Below are 21,819 nucleotides of genomic sequence, written 5' to 3' on the forward strand. Positions count from 1 at the left end.
AGTGTGTGTCTTCAGGCTTCTGTACCTCCTGCTGATGGTAGCAACGAGCAGAGGGCATATCCTGGGTGATGAATGTCCTTAATATTGGATGTTGCCAATTGGTGGAGTTGTGGACAGTGAAGAGGGTTGTCAAAGGATTCACAGAAGATATAGTTCTATATAGATCTGTATCAATTACTTGTACATTGTGTTTTCTAGGATTGCTTCATATTTATATTAATTTTTTATGGTGCATCAAAGTTCGTATTTATAATCAAAATATCTATACCAAATGCAACCTTGGGATTCATCTTTTTGCAGGCACTCACAATAGAATTCACTAAAATTCTAGAGGACCACTACATATCCAATTTGCAAAAGAGCACAAATCACACAAATAGTGGGAAAAAAAGTAAAGGATCTGAACTGCAGAGTTCCTGAAAGTGAGCCCACAGCTGCGGAGCCTGTGCAGGGCTGAGACGATGAGACCAGTGAAGTCTGTGGGGGAGCTCCAATGGCTGCAGTGTAACAACCGCTTATGTGACCCAAGACTCCTGATCTCCAGCCTGACGATAGTACCGAGTAAAGAGAGAGACAGGTCAAACGCAGGCAGGTGGTGCTGAGTACCTGGTTTGTTTTCTGCTTTCATCTTCTACACTTGTAATCTTGCCTGAAGCTTTAATCGCTGCAGAGTAATGGAGCCGATCACGTTTGTCGTCTGCTACCCGGCCTTGATGCTGCACCTACCTCCAGTGGTGGCCGCCCCAGTTATACTTGCACTCTTGAGAGTCTAGTTCACTGAATCCCCCAGGGGATTGCAAAAGTGCCAGATCATTTAGTTGGATCCAATCATTTTGTTCTTCTTTACACACATATACTGAAGAATGACAATATACATTCTTGACTTTGAATCTTGTGTGTGCACATACGCACATATGTTAGCATCCTTATAGTGGATGGGAAAAATGGGTCTATCAATCAATCAATCGCAAAAAGACAGAATGTATGGTGATATCCAAAAAGAAGGAGAATCCTATCTGCAGGCTGAAAATAAACGGAGAAGACATAAAACAAGTACAGAACCTTTGCTCGCAAACACGAGGAAATCTGCAGATGCTGGAATTTCAAGCAACACACATAAAAATTGCTGGTGAACGCAGCAGGCCAGGCAGCATCTCGAGGAAGAGGTACAGTCGACGTTTCGGGCCTAGACCCTTCATCAGGACTAACTGAAAGAAGAGATAGTAAGACATTTGAGAGGGGGAGGGGGAGATCGCAAATGATAGGAGAAGGCATGAGGGGGAGGGATGGAGCCAAGAGCTGGAAAGTTGATTGGCAAAAGGGATATGAGAGGATCATGGGACGGCCTAGGGAGAAAGAAAGGGGGAGAGGGGAAGCCCAGAGGATGGGCAAGGAGTATAGTGAGAGGGACAGAGGGAGAAAAAGGAGAGAGAGAGAAAAAAAAAATGAATACTAAAAGATAAATAACGGGTGGGGTATGAGGGAGAGGTGGGGCATTAATGGAAGTTAGAGAAGTCAGTGTTCATGCCATCAGGTTGGAGGCTACCCAGACGGAATATAAGGTGTTGTTCCTCCAACCTGAGTGTGGCTTCACCTTTACAGTAGAGGAGGCTGTGGATGGACATATCAGAATGGGAATGGGACGTGGAATTAAAATGTGTGATCACTGGGAGATCCTGCTTTCTCTGGCGGACAGAGCGTAGGTGTTCAACGAAATGGTCTCCCAGCCTGCGTCGGGTCTCGCCAATACATAGAAGGCCACATCAGGAGCACCGGACACAGTATATCACCCCAGCCGACTCACAGGTGAAGTGTCGCCTCACCTGGAAGGACTGTCTGTGGCCCTGAATGGTGGTGAGGGAGGAAGCATAAGGGCATGTGTAGCACTTGTTCCACTTACAAGGATAAGTGCCGGGAGGGAGATCGGTGGGAAGAGATGGGGGGGGGGGAAACGAATGGACAAAGGAGTCGTGTGGGGAGCGATTCCTGCGGAAAGCAGGGTGGGGAGGGAAAGATGTGCTTAGTGGTGGGATCCCGTTGGAGGTGGCGGAAGTTACGGAGAATAATATGTTGGACCCGGAGGCTGGTGGGGTGGTAGGTGAGGACAAGGGGAACCCTATTCCTAGTGGGGTGGCAGTAGTCTTCACCACCATTCAGGGCCCCAGACAGTCCTTCCAGGTGAGGCAACACTTCACCTGTGAGTCGGCTGGGGTGATACCAGAGGCTGGGAGACCGTTTCGCTGAACACCTACGCTCTGTCCGCCAGAGAAAGCAGAATCTCCCAGTGGCCACACATTTTAATTCCATGTCCGATTCCCATTCCGATATGTCTATCCATGGCCTCCTCTACTGTCAAGATGAAGCCACACTCAGGTTGGAGGAACAACACCTTATATTCCGTCTGGGTAGCCTCCAACCTGATGGCATGAACATTGACTTCTTTAATTTCCGTTAATGCCCCACCTCCCCTTTGTACCCCATCCGATATTTATTTATCTTTTATTATATTTTTTTTCTCTCTCCTTTTTCTCCTTCTGTCCCTCTCACTATACTCCTTGCCCATCCTCTGGGCTTCCCCCCTCCCCCTTTCTTTCTCCCTAGGCCTCCTGTCCGTTCAGTTGTTGGGGAAGAAATGTGATCTAAGTGACTTTGACCATGGAATGATTGTTGGTGCTAGAAGGGGTGGTTTGAGTATCTAAGAAACTGCTGATCTGGGATTTTCATGCACAATGGTCTCAAGAGTTTACAGAGAATGGTGTGGAAAAACAAAAATAAAATCCAGTGAGTGGCAGTTCCTTTGGAAAAACCACCTTTTTAATAAGAGAGTCAGAGGAGAATGGCCAGGCTGGTTCAAGGTTGTCACCGGTAACTTAAATAATCACTTGTTACAACAGTGGTGTGCAGAAAGTATCTCTGAAGACACAATACTTAGAACATTGTAGTGGAAGGCCACGAGCATTCAGTGGCCATTTTATTAGGTACAGGAAATAATAAAGTGGCCACTGACTGTGGTGTTGGCATAATGGTACCTTAGAAACTTTAGAGAGGTGGAGTTTGATGCATTATTTGCTGGCCTGTCTCTCGCCTCCAGCCCCAACACCCTGATCATCTGGCCTGGCACTTAAACTGGCCAAACATCGGCTCGTTCTTGGCTCTTGGAACTGGAAAACGCTGTTTGATATGCTCTTGAGCCGCGGTTTGGCCATACCCAACCTTTCCAATCTGCTTGGGCGCTTAAGTTGGCCAAACATTGGCTTGTTCCCGGCTCTCAAGCTTGGCCGTGCTGCTTCACCTCTGCCTTGCCTCAGATGTGCTCCATCCACTCCAGCAATGGCCAGACATTGGCTGGTTCCATGCTCTTGGGTCCTGGCCCTGCCACCTCAAATGGGCCTGTATGCACCACGCCATAACCGTCCTTCTCCTCTGAGACTTCAGTTCACACCGCAAAAAAGCCAGGTCGTACAGCCGTTTCAAAAGCGCATCTCTGAAAGGGAAGTTACAAGCTATTGATTGCAAAGATCGTTTTCCAGAAGTGTCATTAGCAGAGTAGTTAGCAGTTTTGTTTGCAGCCATTAAAGCCTGATTTATACTTCTGTGTCAACACGTCGCCGTAAGTACTGTATCGCTGCAAAGCTGATGCTGAACCCTACGCGAGAGCCTGCGTTGCTGTGACGCACACCTCTCCCAAAATGTAATTGCGCGTTGCGGCAACGCAGACCATAAGAACTGTGATTGGTCCTCTTGGTAGCATCACATTTCATCCTATGCTGCAATAGCTTCCCATTGGGCGACTGAAGGGCAGGGAAGGAACTCTGGCTGCAATACTTTCCATAAAGCTTTACAGACCTCCAAAATTATGGAGGACACATTTCGCTTTTATGAAAAAAGACGCTCGCTTCTTGTTTACCCCGAGGAAGACTACCATGACCATGAAGCTTTGCGCGGGCAGGTGAGTGTGCATGCGTGACGTGCACGAATTGCAGAGCGATGCAGACACACCAACACACAAGTATAAATGCTCACAACGCGCGTAAGTCACTTGTGTAGGTTACGGCGTTGAATTAACGCAGAAGTATACATCAGGCTTAAGGTGTCGCTGTGTTTCACTAGCATTCTGTTCATTAACAGATGCAGTGCACTTGGTCAACAGCAGGTTTCAACAACCTAGAGAGGAATTCCGCGGCCTCTTTCCCCTCCTCCCAATTGTTTCTGTTGTTTCTCAGGGTACTAGGTGGCAGGAGGGTTGTAAGTATGCATTTTATTGCCTTTATGAACCAGGTTTCATGGACTATCTGGTAATCCCTCCTAAAGACGAGATTCTGCAGATACTGGAAATCCAGAGCAGTACCCACCAAAAGCTGGAGGAACTCAGCAGATCCTTTTGAATGCTATCATCATCCCAGGAGTGAAAGGGTAAACGTATAAGGAGCACTTGATGGCTTTGGGCCTGTAGTTACTGAAGTTTAGAAGAACAAGGGGGATCTTATTGAACTCTGTCAAATGTTGAAAGGCCTGGGTAGAGTGGTCACTGAGAGGATTGTCCTATAGTGGGGGAGTATAGGATCATGAACCGAAGGGCCTATACCAGAATATAGAAATTACTAAACCTTTCTCTGAAAGTCTTACCTCTGTACTGAGCCATTCTAAAAGATTCAACTGCAAGTGAAGCATTTACTCCGCCGTAGCTCAAAGCAGAGTGCAGATGCATTGTGAGATAACTGAGCAATTCACCTTTAGTTGAAGTACTGTGCCAATAGAAAGTATTTACTCCCTCCCCCTCCCCAGAAGTTTTTTCATGTTTTATTGTTTTACAGCATTGAATCGCAGTGGATTTAATTTGTTTTTTTTTGACACTGATCAACAGAAAAAAACTCTTTTGCATCAAAGTGAAAATGGGTCTCCACAAAGTGATCTAAATTAATTACAAATCTAAAACACAAAATAATTGATTGCATAAGTACCACCCCTCCCCTTCAATATGATGCACCATGACCGATGCAGCCCATTGGTTTTAGAAGTCACATAATTAGTTAAATGGAGATAACCTATGTGCAATCAAGGTGTTTCTATTGACTGTAGTAAAAATACACCTGTAGCCTGAAGTCTATCTGCTGGTGAGTCAGTATCCTGGCAAAAACTACAGGAAGACAAAAGAACACCCCAAGCAACTTTGTGATAAAGTTATTGTAAAGCACAGGTTCGGAGTTGGGTACAAGAAAATTTCCAAGTCACTGAATGTCCCTTGGAGTACAGTTAAGTCAATAATCAAGAAATGGAAAGAATGTGGCTGAGCTGTAAGTCTGCCTACAGCAGTCTGTCCTCAAAAACTGAGTGGCCGTGCAAGAAAGGGACTAGAGAGGGAGGCCGCCAAGAGACCCATGACAACTCTGGAGGAGTTACAAGCTTCAGTGGCTGAGATGGGAGAGACTGCACATACAACTGTTACCTGGGTGCTTCACCAGTCACAGCTTTATGGGAGAGTGGCAAAGAGAAAGCCACTGTTGGAAAAAAATCTCTCACAAAATCCCGACTAAGGTTGCCAGAAGGCATGTGGGAGACTCTGAAGTCAGCTGAAAGAAGGCTCTATGGTCTGATGAAACTAAAATTGAGCTTTCTGGCCATCAGACTAAATGCTACGTTTGGTGTAAGCCAAACACCGTACAACATCAAAATCACACCATCTCTACTTGAAGTGTGGTGGTGGCTGTATCATGCTGTGGGGATGCTTCACTGCAGCAGGCCCTGGAAGACTTGTGAAGGTAGAGGGTAAAATGAATGCAGCAAAATACAGGGAAATCCTGAGGGAAACCTGATGCAGTCTGCAAGAGAACTGCAACATGGGAGATAATTCGTCTTCCAGCAAGACAATGACCCCAAGCATAAAGCCAAAGCTGTACAGGAATGGCTTTAAAAACAATAAAGCTAATGTCCTGGAGTGGCCAAGTCAGAGTCCAGACCTCAATCCAATTGAGAATTTGTGGCTGGACATGCAAAGGGCAGTTCACTCACGATCCCCATGCAATCTGACAGAGCTTGAGCAGTTCTATGAAGAAGAATGGGGAAAAACTGCAGTGTCCAGTTGTGCAAAGCTGATAGAAACCTATCCACACAGACTCAAGGCTGTAATTGCTGCCAAAGGTGCATCTGCTAAATACTGACATATCTAATTAATTTAGGTCACTTAGTAGAAATCTGTTTTCACTTTGACACTAAAGAGTCTTTTTCTGTTGATCAGTGTCAAAAAAGCCAAATTAAATCCACTGTGATTCAATGTTGTAAAACAATAAACCATGAAACTTCTGGGGGGGGGGGTGAATACGCTTTATAGGCACTGTGCATATGAATTTCTCAGAGCTGGACGATAGAGAGCAAGGGTGATAGTATACGGCACAGTAGCGTAGAAGCATAACGCTATTACAGTGCCAACGATCAGGGTTCAATTCCTGCGGCTGTCTGTAAGGAGTTTGTATGGTCTCCCCTTGACCACACGGCTTTCTTCCCATATTCAAATAGTCATAGTCATAGTCATACTTTATTGATCCCAGGGGGAAATTGGTTTTCGTTACAGTTGCACCATAAATAATAAATAGTCATAGAATCATAAATAGTTAAATAGTAATATGTGAATTATGCCAGTAAATTCTGAAATAAGTCCAGGACCAGCCTATCGGCACAGGGTGTCTGACCCTCCAAGGGAGGAGTTGTAAAGTTTGATGGCCACAGGCAGGAATGACTTCCTATGACGCTCAGTGTTGCATCTCGGTGGAATGAGTCTCTGGCTGAATGTACTCCTGTGCCCACCCAGTACATTATGTAGTGGATGGGAGACATTGTGCAAGATGGCATGCAACTTGGACAGCATCCTCTTTTCAGACACCACCGCCAGAGAGTACAAGTTGTAACTTGTGGGCTGTCCCCATCACATCGTGCACTGTGTTGGTCATTGACACAAACAGCGCATTTCACTGAGTGTTTCCATAAGACAAATGTACAAAATGTTACTCAATTATAAAAGACGTCCAAATCCCCCAATCCGTAAGACAAAGCAGAGTCAGGTCATTTGGCCCATTATGTCTGCACCATCATGGCTGGTTTATTATCTCTCTCAACCCCATTTTTCTGGCTCCTCCCATAACCTTTGACACCCTGCCTTATCACGAATATATCAACCTCTGCTTTAAATATACCTAGTGACGTCCTCCACAGCCATCTTTGGCACTGAATTCCACAGATTCACCAGCCTCTGTTTTGATGTACAGGTGACAAATAAGGCTAATCTCTACCTTTAAAAAGGTATTGGTTGGTGAGGAGGAGAGAGGAAAATGGGAATGGAAGGGGGCAGGGGAGCTGGCTTTGTGGTCAGTGGGAAACCGAGCTCTGGGTAAGGAGAGATTGGGTGTACAGAAGACAGGATTTGAACAGGAATTGCAGGAGAGCTAGGCAGATAACCTTTAAAGTTTGGGCACTACGATCAGCCCACCTCCTTGCTATTATGATGTGTTTAAATCTATTGTAAAGATGCGCTGTGTGTCTCCAGGAAGAGATAGGATCTCACCAGACTCAACTCAGGAAGTGGATCTTTGTTTGTATGTGTTCTGTATGAGCCTGATAAAATATCCTAATAAGATTAAGTCTGTGAACAGCGGGAGCAGTTTGGGTGCCTGTGTGGGGGTTTAGTGCCCTTGATTCAATGCGCTGATGGGTCGGAGCCGGTGTGCATTGCACAGTGGCGCCAGAGCAGTCGGCGTGACTCGATAAGTTTTGACATTTCACCACAATGGAATAAACAAGAACCCCTGAGCAGGGTCACTCGGGTCAGCGAAGATGAAGAGAGGGTGTCGCATTTCTGAGTGGAGACTGGCTAAAGGAATGTTTGTGGGGCCCTTAACTTTCATGTCATTAACGTGCTCAAGTAATCATCTGGGATCTTTTTCTTCTACCTATCACTGGTTTAACTCCTGCCATGCCAACTTGCCCTCTGTTACTGAGTTTCACAGTTTGCTATTATGGATACCTGGAAGCTTTTCAGAGAGGAGTGGGGGGGGGAGGGGGGCAGTCCTGACGAAGGGTCTCGGCCCGAAACGTCGACTGTACCTCTTCCTAGAGATGCTGCCTGGCCTGCTGCGTTCACCAGCAACTTTGATGTGTGTTGGGGAAAGGTTAGCTTTATTTGTCACACGTGCATTGAAACAGACAGTGAAATGTGTCGTTTGTCTCAATTCAGATCAGCGAGGATTGTGCTGGGAGTAACCCGCAAGTGCCAGCGCCGTTGTACAGTGCCCACGATTCATTAACCCTAACCGTATATCTATTTAGCAGTACAGCTCGGAACAGGCCTTTCAGCCCTTCGAGCCACAACACGGAGCAACCAACTTACAGCTGCAAATAAAGGTTTGAGAACCTTTTGCAATTACCCTGTTTTATGCACTAATTACTCATAAAATGTGGTCCGATCTTCATCTGTCAAAACAATAGACAAGCACAGCTGCCTAACATACAAACATTTTTACTTCTGGTCAGTACTGAGTACACCATTTAAACAATCACAGTCCAGGTTCAAAAAAGTATGTGAGCCTCTGGGGTAAACAACAGGAAATCTGCAGATGCTGGAAATTCAAGCAACCCACATCAAAGTTGCTGGTGAACGCAGCAGGCCAGGCAGCATCTCTAGGAAGAGGTACAGTCGACGTTTCAGGCTGAGACCCTTCGTCAGGACTAATTGAAGGAAGAGTTAGTAAGAGATTTGATATGCAGAAACGAGTTCGGTGGGGCAGGAGCAAGCTGAGACAATAGGTCTGCCAGGACAGGCGGGTTTGTGGATCTTGGGTAGGAGGTAGAAACGGGAAGTGCGAGAATGCAGAAACGAGTTCCTCCCACTTTCAAATCTCTTACTAACTCTTCCTTCAGTTAGTCCTGACGAAAGGTCTCGGCCTGAAACGTCGACTGTACCTCTTCCTAGAGGTGCTGCCTGGCCTGCTGCGTTCACCAGCAACTTTTATGTGTGTTGCTTGAGCCTCTAGGGTAATGCCTTCTACGAAAGTTATTTGGAGTCAGGTTTTCCAATCAATGAGATGAGATTGGAGGTGTGGATTTTAGAGGTGCCCTGCCCGATTTAAATAAAAAGGATACACAAAGTCAGATTACTGACAGTCTGTTCTTCTCAAGAAAGATCTGTTTATGTGCACTATGCCCCGATCAGAACAAGTTTCAGAGGATTGTATGAAGCTGGAAAAGGCTACAAAAGCATTTCTGAAGACCTGAGTGTTCATCAGTCCACAGTAAGAGAAATTTTCTCCAAATGGAAGAAACTGAGTACTGTTGTTACTCTCCATAGGAGTGAGCATCAGGAGCACAATGTGCAATGCTGAATGAGGTGAAAAAGATCCCAAGAGTAACAGCAAGAAACCTGCAGAAATCTCTAGAATTTGCTAAAGTCTCTGTTCATCTGTCCGCTGTAAGAAAAACACTGAATAAGGATGGTGTTCGTGGAAGGACACCACAGAGGAAACAACTGCTCTCTTTTAAAAAAAAACATTGATGCATGTCTCAAGTTTGCAAAAGATAACCTGGTTGTTCCATAACCCTTCTGGGACAATGTTCTGTGGACAGGTGAGACAAAAGTAGAACTTTTTTGGCGGAAGTATGCACTACTATGTTTGGCACTGCACACCAACACCAAAGCCTCCTCCCAGCTGTGAAGCACAGTGGAAGGAGCATCGTGGCTTAGGGCTGCTTTGCTGCCTCAGGGTCTTTTTGTTGGGTGAGGGAGGGGTTGGGTGTTTGTGGCTGTTTTTTTTTGCGAGGGAGAGGTTGGGGGAGTTTGATGTTTTAGCTGCCATGTCTGGGTGGGCGATCTGTTAGTTATTGTGCGAGGGAGAGGTTGGGGGTTTTGGAGTTTGCAAGCTTTGTTTTGGTTTCTTTTCCATGTGTGGGGGAGGGGCGCAACAACTTCCATGGTTTTTTCTGTATTTTGTGGCTGTCTGGCAAAGACTGATCTCAGAGTTGTATTGTGTGTGCATACTTTGATAATAAAATGAGCATTTGAAGCTTTGGTATATTGATGAACTGAAGCAGTTTTGTATGGAAGAATGGTCTAAAATTCCTCCTGCCATTGTGCAAGTCTGACCAGCAGCTACAGGAAACATTTGGTGGAGGTTATAGGTGCTAAAGGAGTTTCTACTAGTTAATAAACACAAGGGTTCACATACTTTTTCCAGCCTGGACTGTGAGTGATTAAACAATGTGTTCAGTATAGACATGAAAAGTACAAGTGTTTGTGTTATTAGTTTAGGCAGATTGTGTTTGTCTATTATGGTGACTTAGATGAAGATCAGACCACATTTTGAGTAAATAATGCTGAAAACCAGATCATTGCAAAGGATTGACAAACCTTTTCTTGCAAGTATCTATGCCTGCATATGCTACCTTGAGATTCATTTCATTTTTAAAATTTTTATTTAGAGATACAGCATGTTAACAGATTCTTACAGGGCCCACGCTGCCGAATTATACCCATGTGAATAATTAACCTACTAACCTGTACGTCTTTGGAATATGAGAGGAAACTGGAGCAACCGGTGGAAACCCATGCCGTTTTGAGAACGTACCAACTCTTTACAGACAGCAGTGGGAATCGAACCAATGACACTGGTTCTGTAAATCATGCTAACTGCTACACTACTGTGCCAACGCAGTAATACAAACAAGTGTGAGGTGTTGCACTTTGGAGAATAAACAAGGATAGAAATTACACAGTAAGGCACTGAGGAGTGTGTGAGAACAGATGGATCGAAAACAGGGATTTTCTTGCAAGCATTTACTGCAGAATAAAGAAGTACAACAAAATCAAGGAAAAACTGCACACAAAGACTGACAAGCAATTAATCTGCAAAAGAAGAGCTGCAAGTACAAAAAAAAGTTTTAAAAAAAGCTGAGAACCTTTCTCTTGCAGTTAGGATGAAAATTGTACTGTTAACATTTTGCAGAGCTTCTTGCAATAAATGAATTGTATCCTCTGGTCCAAGTTTCAAGTGTGGTGCAATGCACACACAAAATGCTGGAGGAATTCAGCCAGTTGGGCAGCATCTGTGGAAATTCTGGTCCACATCAAAGTCACACAGCTGCTGTGAGTGTAAGGGAGAGACTGACAGTATGGTAGAGCCTCCATTACATTCTGTCCCAGCTGCTGTGTATGCTTTTGGCTTGTGTCTACAGCCTAGGGCAGTCTTGACTGAGATCATCGCAGTAATTGCCAATAACATTGCTGAATGATTGATGCTGCATCTTGAGGGAGCTGACATTTTGCATCAGTGTAGTGGACGATGCTCTTCAGGGATTTGGGTTAGGGTAGTTTAATGCAAACAGAGTGGATTGTCTGTACTTGATGAAAGCTGTGTTTGACCAGGAAAGGGCTGTGATTCTAACTGCAAGTATACTGAGAGGATATTTTATCTGACCCAAGAGCGCATGTTGACACAACTTACAACTCTCTTGCATTTGAGTGTGGATATTGGTTACAAGGCATAATGACTTTGACTTCATAGTACTGACGTCATCTCAATGATCCTCTCTGTCTTTCCCATTCTCTTGGCCTGAAAGTGGCTGCAGAATCAGAATCAGGTTTAATATCACTGGCGGATGTTGTGAAATTTGTGGTTTTGAGGCAGCAGTACAGTGCAATACAAAATAAAACTATAAATTACAATGAGAAATACATATATTGTATATATAAAAAAATTAAGTAGTGCAAAAAGAGAAGAAGATAGTGAGGCGGTGGTTATTATTCATTCAGAAATCTGATGGCAGAGTTTTGACCGACTTGGTTGTGGTCTGCCTGTTGCTGCTCTCCTCTACCCACTGAGACGATCTTTGACGAACGCTATCACTTCCTTGGATGTACATTCATCTCATTGAAGCCAGATATGTTGGGGCAGGCGGCTGTTCCTTGCCTGCGTTATAAAGTGTATTGAGCTCCTTTTCTTTCTCAATTTAAGAAAAATAGATCCACATTTTTAATTTTCAGAACTTGGAACAGTATAGATTCCTCGCCCATGGTCTTTTAACCAAGATTAATCTGACCCTTGCCTCCCCCATTGCCCTCCATTTTTCTATCATCCCTCTGCCTATCTAAGTGACTCTGTAATGTCCATAATGTATGTGCCTCTAACACCACCCCTGGCAGGGGGTTCCATGCACCCTCCACTTTCTGTGTAAAAACAAACAAACAGACCTTACCATCCTTATTTTTTTTCTCCTTAATTTTAATTTTGTTAATTAAACTCACCTTTTACTAATTTAGGAAATCTGTCTGTTGCATCTAAAGTAAGCAGAGTGAAGTGCAAGCTAATATTTTTATTTTCTTATGGCATAGTGATGACCATTCAGCCCATCAAGTCTATGATGACTGACAGTTCCCTATAAACCGGTTCCACTTTGCCTAATCTGTGGAGTATGCCCATCATTCTGTGTACTTCAGTATGGAGGCTCAGATGTGCTGCTTTTAGGTTGGGCCAACACCCCATTTTCCAGTGCCAGCTTCTACACCACTGCTATGAGACTATTAAACGGTTCCTTAATATGATGAGATGGAGCCTTGATCTCACAATCTACCTTGTTTTGACCTTGCAGCTTATTGTCTGCCTGCTCTTGGTTTTCTCTGTAAGTGTGACACTTTATTCTGCATTCTGCTTTCATTTTCACTTGCATACTGCATGTGACACTAATAAACCAAACTTGAATTCGCCTTAGAATCTCGTAATTGCTCCCATGGCAGCTACATCTACCGCCACTTCAGTAACGCATTTTCAGGTAGGATGGCGGCGTGCTTGGTCGCGCCAGCCTCCCCAGGTCTAACTAATGAATTGAATTGACTTTATTACTTACATCCTTCATACACACGAGGAGTAAAAATCTTTGTTACGTCTCTGTCTAATTGTGCAATGTACAATTTATAGTAATCTGTAATAGTATGTAAACAGGACAGTGAATATAACATAGAAATACAATTGTATCAGTGTGAATTAATCAGTCTGATGGCCTGGTGGAAGAAGCTCTCCTGGAGCCTGTTGGTCCTGGCTTTTATGCTACAGTACCATTTCCCGGATGGTAGCAGCTGGGACAGTTTGTGGTTGGGGTGACTTGGGTCCACAATGATTCTTTGAGTCCTTTATACACACTTGTCTTTGTAAATGTCCTGAATAGTGGGAAGTTCAGATCTACAGGTAGCTGGGCTGTCCGCATCACTCTCTGCAGAGTCTTGCAGTGGAGGGAGGTACAGCTCCCATACCAGGCAGTGATGCAGCCAGTCAGGATGCTCTCAATTATGCCCCTGTAGAAAGTTCTTAGGCCTTGGGTGCCCATACCAAACCTTTGCAACCATCTGGGGTGAAAGAGGCACTGTTGTGCTTTTTTCACCACACAGCTGGTATGTACAGACCAAATGAGATCCTCGGTGATGTGTATACCGAACAACTTGAAGCTGTTCACCTTCTCAATCCCAGATCCATTGATGTCAATAGAGGTGAGCCTGCCTCTATTCCTCCTGTAGTCCACAACCAGCTCCTTTGTTTTTGAGACGTTGAGGGAGAGGTTGTTTTCACTGTGTCAGGGTGATGACTTCTCTGTAGGCTGCTTCTTTATTATTTGAGATTAGGCCAATCTGTGTAGTATCGTCAGCAAATTTAATTAGCAAATTGGAGCCGTGGGTGGCGACACAGTCATGGGTATTCAGAGAGTAAAGGACGCAGCCCTGAGGGCCATCTGTGTTGAGGGTCAGAGAGGCAGAAGTGAGGGAGCCCACTCTTACTACCTGCTGATGATCTGACAGGAAGTCCAGGATCCAGTTGCACAAGGCAGGGTGAAGGCTAATGTCTCTGAGCTTCTTGTTAAGCCTGGAGGGAATTATGGTGTTGAATGCAGAAATGTAGTCCAAGAACAGCATTCTCACATAAGCATCCCTCTTCTCCAGATGTGTAAGGATGGCATGTAGAGCTGTGGCTATTGTGTTATTTGTCGATCGGTTATGTCTGTAGGTGAATTGTAGGGGGCCCAGAGTGGGTAGTCCTTGACTAGCCTCTCAAAGCGTTTGCTTACTATTGAAGTGAGTGGGACAGGACGCCATTGTTTGTCCGTTACGTCTTTGTTATGATCGCAAGACACTGCTGAATATTAAGACCACCAGCTACTGCAAGGATACCTCATTAGCAAGTTGCTGGATAGCAAAGGACCAAATTGTCACCCGCCATAGCCCCACCCAGGGAAGAAGCAGTGCCTGGTACAAGATACGGTGCTAATTTTTGTCCTAAATGTTTTTCTTGTGATCACAAGGCCCTGTTGGACATTGATAATAACAAATACTGCAAGCCTGGCTCGTTGGTGGGACTGATGGTAAGCTGTTGCTCGGACCAGGTCCTCATGTCGTGGTGTCACCTATTATAACCCCCCAGTGGAGGAGGTGCCAGAGGCGGTGTGGGGCAGGACAGAGGTGCAATGGGAGTGCTGGAATCCCATCGATGCTGCTCTCCGGTGTTCACTCCCAGGAAGACAAGCTGAAATGCCTGTGGTTGACCCAGCGCGAGATGGGGAACTGCATCTTGCAGAAGCGTGGTCCAAGACAGCATCCCTTGCATCATTGATCTTCAGGCCCAGCCATTCAGGGACTTGAACTCATATTATTTTTTTGTGCTTTCGCATCTGTATGTACTGAATTTTTCACCGTGGCCCCAGAGGAACGCTGTTTTGTTTAGCTGTATACATGTGTATGGTTGAATGACAACTAAAGTTGAACTGATTCCAGGCATCCACTCTGCATTTGAAATGATAGATTTGGCAGTTTTTTTCTGGTAGCTTGCCTAGGAGATCTGCACAGAGGTCTCAGCTTTTTATCATACCTGTCAGTTGTCAGAATGAAGCCTTTTATCTAAATTTGCCAATGTCACTAAGTGGTACGGCACAATAAATAATGTAGATGGCTGCAGAGACAGATGGACAGATTAACCAAGTGAGCAACACTGGCAAATGGAACTTAATGTAGTTAAAGTTGGAGGCTGTCCACTTTCGACCTCAGATTAGAGCATTTCGTAAATAGCACGAAGCTGCAAAATATGCATGAACAGAGATTTGAATTAAAATCAGTGTTGTGATGTAATTAAAAGGTTAATAGGTTGATGATCTTCTGAACCCTTTAGGGATTATGTTAGAGCAATGTTTAAAGATTAGATTAGCTTTATTTGTCACATGTACGTCGAAACATTGAAATGCATTGTTTGCATCAACAAGCAACACAGTCCAAGGATTATGCTAGAGGAAGCCTGCAGTATTGCCACACTTCCAGCACTGACATAGCATGCCCGCAGCTTGCTAACCCTAACCTGTATGTCTTTGGACTGTGGGAGGACACTGGAGCATCTGGAGGAAACCCACAAGGTCAGAGGGAGAAAGTAGAAACTCCTTACAGAAAGCGGCAGAAATTGAACCCTGATCTTACAGCTGACACTGTACAGTGTTACGCTAACTGTGATGCTGCCGTAACCCCCCATCTCGTAATGCTGTTGCTGTTTGGAGTTTTGCACACCCCAGGGAGAATGTCTAGATCTAATCCCAGGCTAAATTTGGTTTGTCTTTCCTTCATTTAATCAAGGTATTGTGAGGGCAGGGTAGGGCAAAATTATTTCCCCCAGCAAGAATGCATGAGGTTATAGACCGGTGAAGTCAAGGAGCACTTGATAGTTGTGGGGGGTGGGGGGGTCAGTGTTTCCGAGTCATGCGCCCTGCTCAACCCTACCTACACCACCAGTTTCAAGAACGGATATTTCCCTTCAACCATTCTGTTCTTGAACCAATCTGTACAGCCCTAATCTTCTCATCACCTTAACGGGGATAGAGTTCCTCTTGTCCTCACCTACCACCCCATGAGCCTCTGTGTCCAACACATCATTCGCTGTAACTTCCGGCATCTTCAAAGGGATTCTACCACCAAAGGCATCTTTATACCCACCCCCCACTATCTGCTTTCTGCAAGAATCGTTGCTCTCTCCATGATTCCCTTGTCCATTTGTCCCTCCCCACTAATCTCCTTCCTGGCACATATCATTGTAAGCAAGAGGAATGCTACCCCTGCCCATTCACCTCATCCCTCACCTCCATTCAGGATCCCAAACAGTCCTTCAGGTAAGACAACACTTTACCTGCAAATCTGTTGGGGTTATCTGTTGTATCTGGTGCTCCTGATGTGGCCTCTTAATTTGTAAGACCCAACATAAATTGGGGCATTGCTTTGCTGAGCACCTTTGCTTCATCTCCAAAAGTGGAATTTCCCCGTGGCCAACCATTTAATTCCTATCCCCATTCCTCTTCTGACATGTTAGTCCATGGCCTCCTATCATGCCAAGATAAGGCTACTCTCAGGGTGGAGGGGCAACACCTGATATTCTTTATGGGTATTCTCCAACCTGATGGCATGAACATTGATTTCTCCTTCCAGTAATTTTACTTATTTTACACTCTCTCCTCTCTCTTCCTTCATTCTGTACTTGACCTCCTACCTCTTCTCCTTACCTGCTTATTACCCCCCACCTGTGCCCGTCCTCCTTCCCTTTCTCCCGTGGTTCATTCTCCTGTCCTATCAGATTTCTCACTCTCCAGCCCTTCACCTTTCCCAACTATCTGGCTTCACCTATCACCTTCTAGCTTGTCCTGCTTCCCCTCCCCCCACCCCACCCCCACCTTTTTATTCTGGCGTCTTCCCCCTTCCTGTTCAGTCCTGAAGAAGGGTCTTGGCCCGAAACGTTGTTTATTTACTTGTTTTGTATGCTGCCTGACCTGCTGAATTCCTCCTGCATTGTGTGTGTGTATGTGTCTGTAACCTTAATCACTATTTCAGTATTAGTAACACCGTGACCACCTTACACTACAATAGTCAGTTGTTCCTTTTCTGATTCCTGAACGATGGCAGTTGTGAGAATTGTCCTGGCCCGGATGGTGGGGATCTTTGACGACGGATGTTGCCTTTATGAGGCAGCACCTCCTGTACATACGAGATGTGCCCAAGATGTGTTGGGCTGAGCCCACTACTCTCTGCAGCTTCTTACATTCCAGCATATTGCATATTGTGCTGCACCCAGCCAGGATACTTTCAACAGGACCACTGTAGAAGTTCGTCAGTGTTCACTGACACGCTGAAACTTCTTAACCTCTTAAGGAAGTAAAGACACCATTCAGTGAGGTTGTGGCTGATTTATGTTTTGACTTTATATGCCCATCATAAAACATAGGATTAGAATTAAGCTATTTGGCCCATTGAGTCTGCTCCACCATTCCATCTTGACTGACTTATTATCCCTCTCAACCCTATTTTTCTGCCTTCTCTCCATAACCTTTGACATCTTGACTAATCAAGAACCTATTAATCTCTGTTTAAAGTACATTCGATGAATTGGTCTTCACAGCTGTCCATGACAATGAATTCCACAGATTCACCACCCTCTGGCTAACAAAATTCTTCATCTGAGGCTACGTCCACACTACATTGGATAATTTTGAAAATGAAGCTTTTTCTCTTTGTTTTGACCCTCTGTCCACACTAAAACGGCGTTTTCAGCCCCCGAAAACGGAGATTTTCAGAAACTGTCTCCAGAGTGAATAAATCTGAAAACGCCTAATATCCGTTGCAGTGTGTACGGGGTAACTGGAGCTTTTTAAAACCGCTGTCATGACATGCCGGAACAGATGGTGACAGCGCGGCATTTCATTGTTTTCTTCTTATTCTTCTTCTTATTATCATTACTACTTTATTGTCGCCAAAGAATTGATACTAGAGCGTACAATCATCACAGTGATATTTGATTCTGCGCTTTGCAGAACCTAACAATTTCTGAACAGACGGCAACGAGACTGAAGCCAGAAGAGTTAGAAATGTACTCACCAAATACTTTGACCCATAGCTTACTGAATAAATAAGTATTCTCACTTTGCCCTGTTTTCTGTCCTTGCTTGTATGAAGGTGGTTTACCTATTTATGCAAGTGCTTCTCTGACAATAGATGTGTAACAGCCTAATGTAACATTGTATGGGAATACAAGATAACACTGATGCAGACATGTTTTATACACTTAACATGGTGCTTTATTAATGCAACAGAGTTAGTCAGTTTTTCAATATTCGTCATCAGCCGGGTCATACCGTCCGTGAACTCCCCGTCGGTTGCCTCCATACGCTCCAGTATTAGTTTTTTTTTAGTTTCAAGTCCTCCTGCGTGAGAGCCAAGAGCAATTCCTTTTAAGTTTTTCTACTCTGTAACTGGACAAACAGGCACGAAGTATACTGTTTCCTCTTCACTTGTTTTCTGTGTGTCCTGCGCATGCCCAGTAGGAGGAGATTCGCCCAAATATCCGTCTAATGTGGACAGAGATATTTTGAAAAACGCTTAGTGTGGACGCCTATCATTTTTTTCTCGAAACTGGCGTTTTCAAAATTTTCCGGCGTAGTGTGGATGTAGCCTCAGTTCTAAAGGGATATCCTTCTATTCTGAGGCTGTGCCCTCTAGTAGTACCCCCACCCCAACTATACGAAATACCCTCTCCATATCCACCCTATCTAGAACTTTCAATGTTTGATAGGTTTCAACGAAATCCGGACCTCCCCACCCCCCCCATTCTTCTAAACTGCTCCGAATACAGGCCCAGAGCCATCAGACACTCCTCATACGATGACCCTGTATCAGTATTACAGTGCAGTAAAGGGAATTACAGAGGCATGAGAGAGGAGTTGGCCAGAATTGATTGGAAAAGAACACCGGCAGGAATGATGGCAGAGCAACAATGGGTGGAATTTCTGGAAGCAATGTGAAAGGCACAGGATATATACATCTCAAAGAGGAAGAAGTATTAAGGAAAGATTACACAACTATGGCTAAAGAGAAGTCAAAGCCTACATAAAAGCTAAAGCAAGGGCATTTAATAGAGCAAAAATTAGTGGCAAGCTAGAGGATCAGGGAGCTTTTAAAAACCAAAAGAAGACAGCTTAAAAAAAAAGTCATTGAGAAAGTAAAGATGGAATACGAAAGTAAGTGAAACAGTAATATTAAAGAGGATATCAAAAGTTTCTTCGGACACGTAAAATGTAAAAGGGAGGCAAGAGTAAATATCAGACCACTGGAAAATCATGCTGAAGAGGTAGTAATGGGGGACAGGGAAATGGCAGATGAACTGAATAAGTATTTTACATCGGTCTTCACTGTGGAAGACATAGCAGTATGGTGGAAGTTCCAGTTGTCAGGGGTCATGATGTGTGTGAAGTTGCCATTACTAGGGAGAAGGTACTTGGGAAACTGAACAGTTTGAAGGTAGATAAGTCACCTGGACCAGATGGTGTATATCTCATGGTTCTGAAAGAAGTGGCTGAAGAGATTGCGGAAATATTAGTAATGATCTTTCAAGAATCACTAGATTCTGGAATAGTTCTGGAAGACTAGAAAATTGCAAATGTCACTCCACTCTTCAATAAGGGAGGGATGCCGAAGAAAGGAAATTATTGGCCAGTTAGACTGAACTCAGTGGTTGGGAGGATGTTGGAGTTGATTGTTAAGGATATAGTTTCGAGGAAAATCTTGCCTGACAAATCTGTTGAAACTCTTTGAAGAAATAACAAGCAGGATAAGCAAAGGGGAATTAGTTGATGTTGTGTATTTGTATTTTCAAAAGGCCTTTGATGAAGTGTCACACATGAGGCTGCTAAACAAGCTATGAGCCTACGGTTTTACAGCGAAGCTTTAGCATGGATAAAGCAGTGGCTGATTGGCAGGAGGCAAAGAGTGGGAATAAAGGCAGCCTTTTCTATTTTGCTGCCAGTGACTAGTGTTGTTCCATAGGGGTCTGTGTTGGGACCACCTCTTTTTACATTATATGTCAGTGATTTGGATGATGGAATTGATGGCTTGTGCAAAGTTCGCAGACTCTGTGAAGATAGGTGGAAGGGCAGCAAGTTTTGAGGAAGTAGAGAGGCTACAGAAGGACTTGGATAGATTAGGAGAATGAGCAAAAATATAGCAGATGGAATACAGTGTCGGAAGTATATGGTCATGCACTTCAGTAGAAGAAATTAAGAGGTTGACTATTTTCTAAATGGGAGTTTGATAGATTCTTGGTTGAGCAGGACATGAAGGGATACATGGGGAAGGCAGGAGTTTGAGGTTGAGAGAAAATTGGATCAGCCATGATGAACTCCGGAGCATACTCGATGGGCCAAATGGCCTAATTCTGCTCCTATATCTTGTGGTCTTATGGTCTTTCATTCTCGGGATCATTTTAATTCTAGGTTGTAGAACACTGAAATCATCTATCATGGCCACCACGACCATACAATTATTTTAGTGCTCAATATAAAGATCTGAGGACGACATCCAGTACAAACTCAGGAAGGCTAGAAACATCTTCAGATCAATGAGCCACATATGGGCATCAAGCAAATACAACATGCACACCAAGGTGAAGCTGTACCAGAGCTGTGTTCTGCCCACACTCTTGTACAGATCAAAAAGCTGGGGCGTGACAGAGAATGTCCTTGCCAAGCTGTTCCATTCTACACCATGAACCTGCGGGATATGCTCCGTACTTCCGTACTTTCTGACCAAGAGAGATCTCCAACCGTGCCCTACTCTTCAGTGTCACCAAGGGGACATGGCCACAGTCATTATGAGGAAATGTTAGAGGTGGATTGGGCACGTGATGAGAGGCCAACTCCATCATCAAGACAGTTTCACTGGACCCCTGAAGGATGGAGGAAACGTGGGAGACCAAAGACACTTGGCACTGTACCAGAGACACAGAAATGAGGACCCTAAAGCAGTGGTCCCTAACCACTGGGCCGCAAAGCTTGTGCTACTAGGCCGTGAGGAAATGATATGGGTCAGCTGCACTTTTCCTCATTCTCTGTCACGCACTGTTGAACTTGAAATAACCTACCAAATCATACCAAATAGCACATAAAACCTAAAATAACACTAACATATAGTAAAAGCAGGAATGATATGATAAATACACAGCCTATATAAAGTAGAAATAATGTATGTACAGTGTAGTTTCACTTAACAGAATCAGGAAGATTAAGCCAAAACCGATTTGTAGAAAAAAAAATAGGCATGTACACGCATGCGCACACAGGTGCCCGCACAAGGCTTCATGGTCATGGTAGTCTTTCTCGGGGTAAACACAAATGTCCTGCATTTGCTACTTTTGACCCTTATTTAGGAGTGAGAAAGTTGGCAATCCTACTTGAACACTCCACCCGCCCCCGCCCCCCCCCCCGGGTCGGCCGGTCCGCAAGAATGTTGTCAATATTAAACCGGTCCGCGGTGCAAAAATGGTTGGGGACCCCTGGTCTAAAGCACACCTGGGGCACAGTAGAGAAGATGGCCAAGGACAGAAAGAGATGGAGGACCTTCATTGCTGCTCTAAACTCCAGTGGCGTAACAGGCATTAACTAATTAATATAAAGGTCTAATACTTTAATGTAACTCTTAATTTGATTACCCCAGCACAACAACGGGTTGTCACTGTGAACTCTGCTGTAACAGAGTGCAGTGTTACATCAGGAAGGATTGCTGGTAGAGCTTACTCAGTGACAGTGCGACTGAGGTTGATTAATATCAGTTGAGATCTAACCATTCACACAGCGCTGGGGTGAGAGAGTTGACTGATAGCTTGAGGGAGCTAGATTGAAATCAGCAGAGATACAGTCAGTATTTCAGAGGGGTTATCAAGTGTAAGGAAGCTGGACTAATGTCGGTGATGCAATCTGTATTAATGGCTTTGGGGAAGAGAGTTA

The 21,819-nt window shown here is 44.5% G+C and overlaps 1 protein-coding gene across 2 annotated transcripts in view; it reads left to right on the forward strand.

Annotated features, from left to right (window-relative positions):
• smad10a (SMAD family member 10a) overlaps window positions 1-21,819 on the forward strand; it is a 112,436-nt gene that overhangs the window by 45,497 nt on the left and 45,120 nt on the right. The gene's annotated exons all lie outside the window — the stretch shown is intronic.

This window comes from Mobula hypostoma, chromosome 2 (genome assembly GCF_963921235.1).
Source record: "Mobula hypostoma chromosome 2, sMobHyp1.1, whole genome shotgun sequence".
Classification (NCBI taxonomy): Eukaryota; Metazoa; Chordata; class Chondrichthyes; order Myliobatiformes; family Myliobatidae; genus Mobula; species Mobula hypostoma.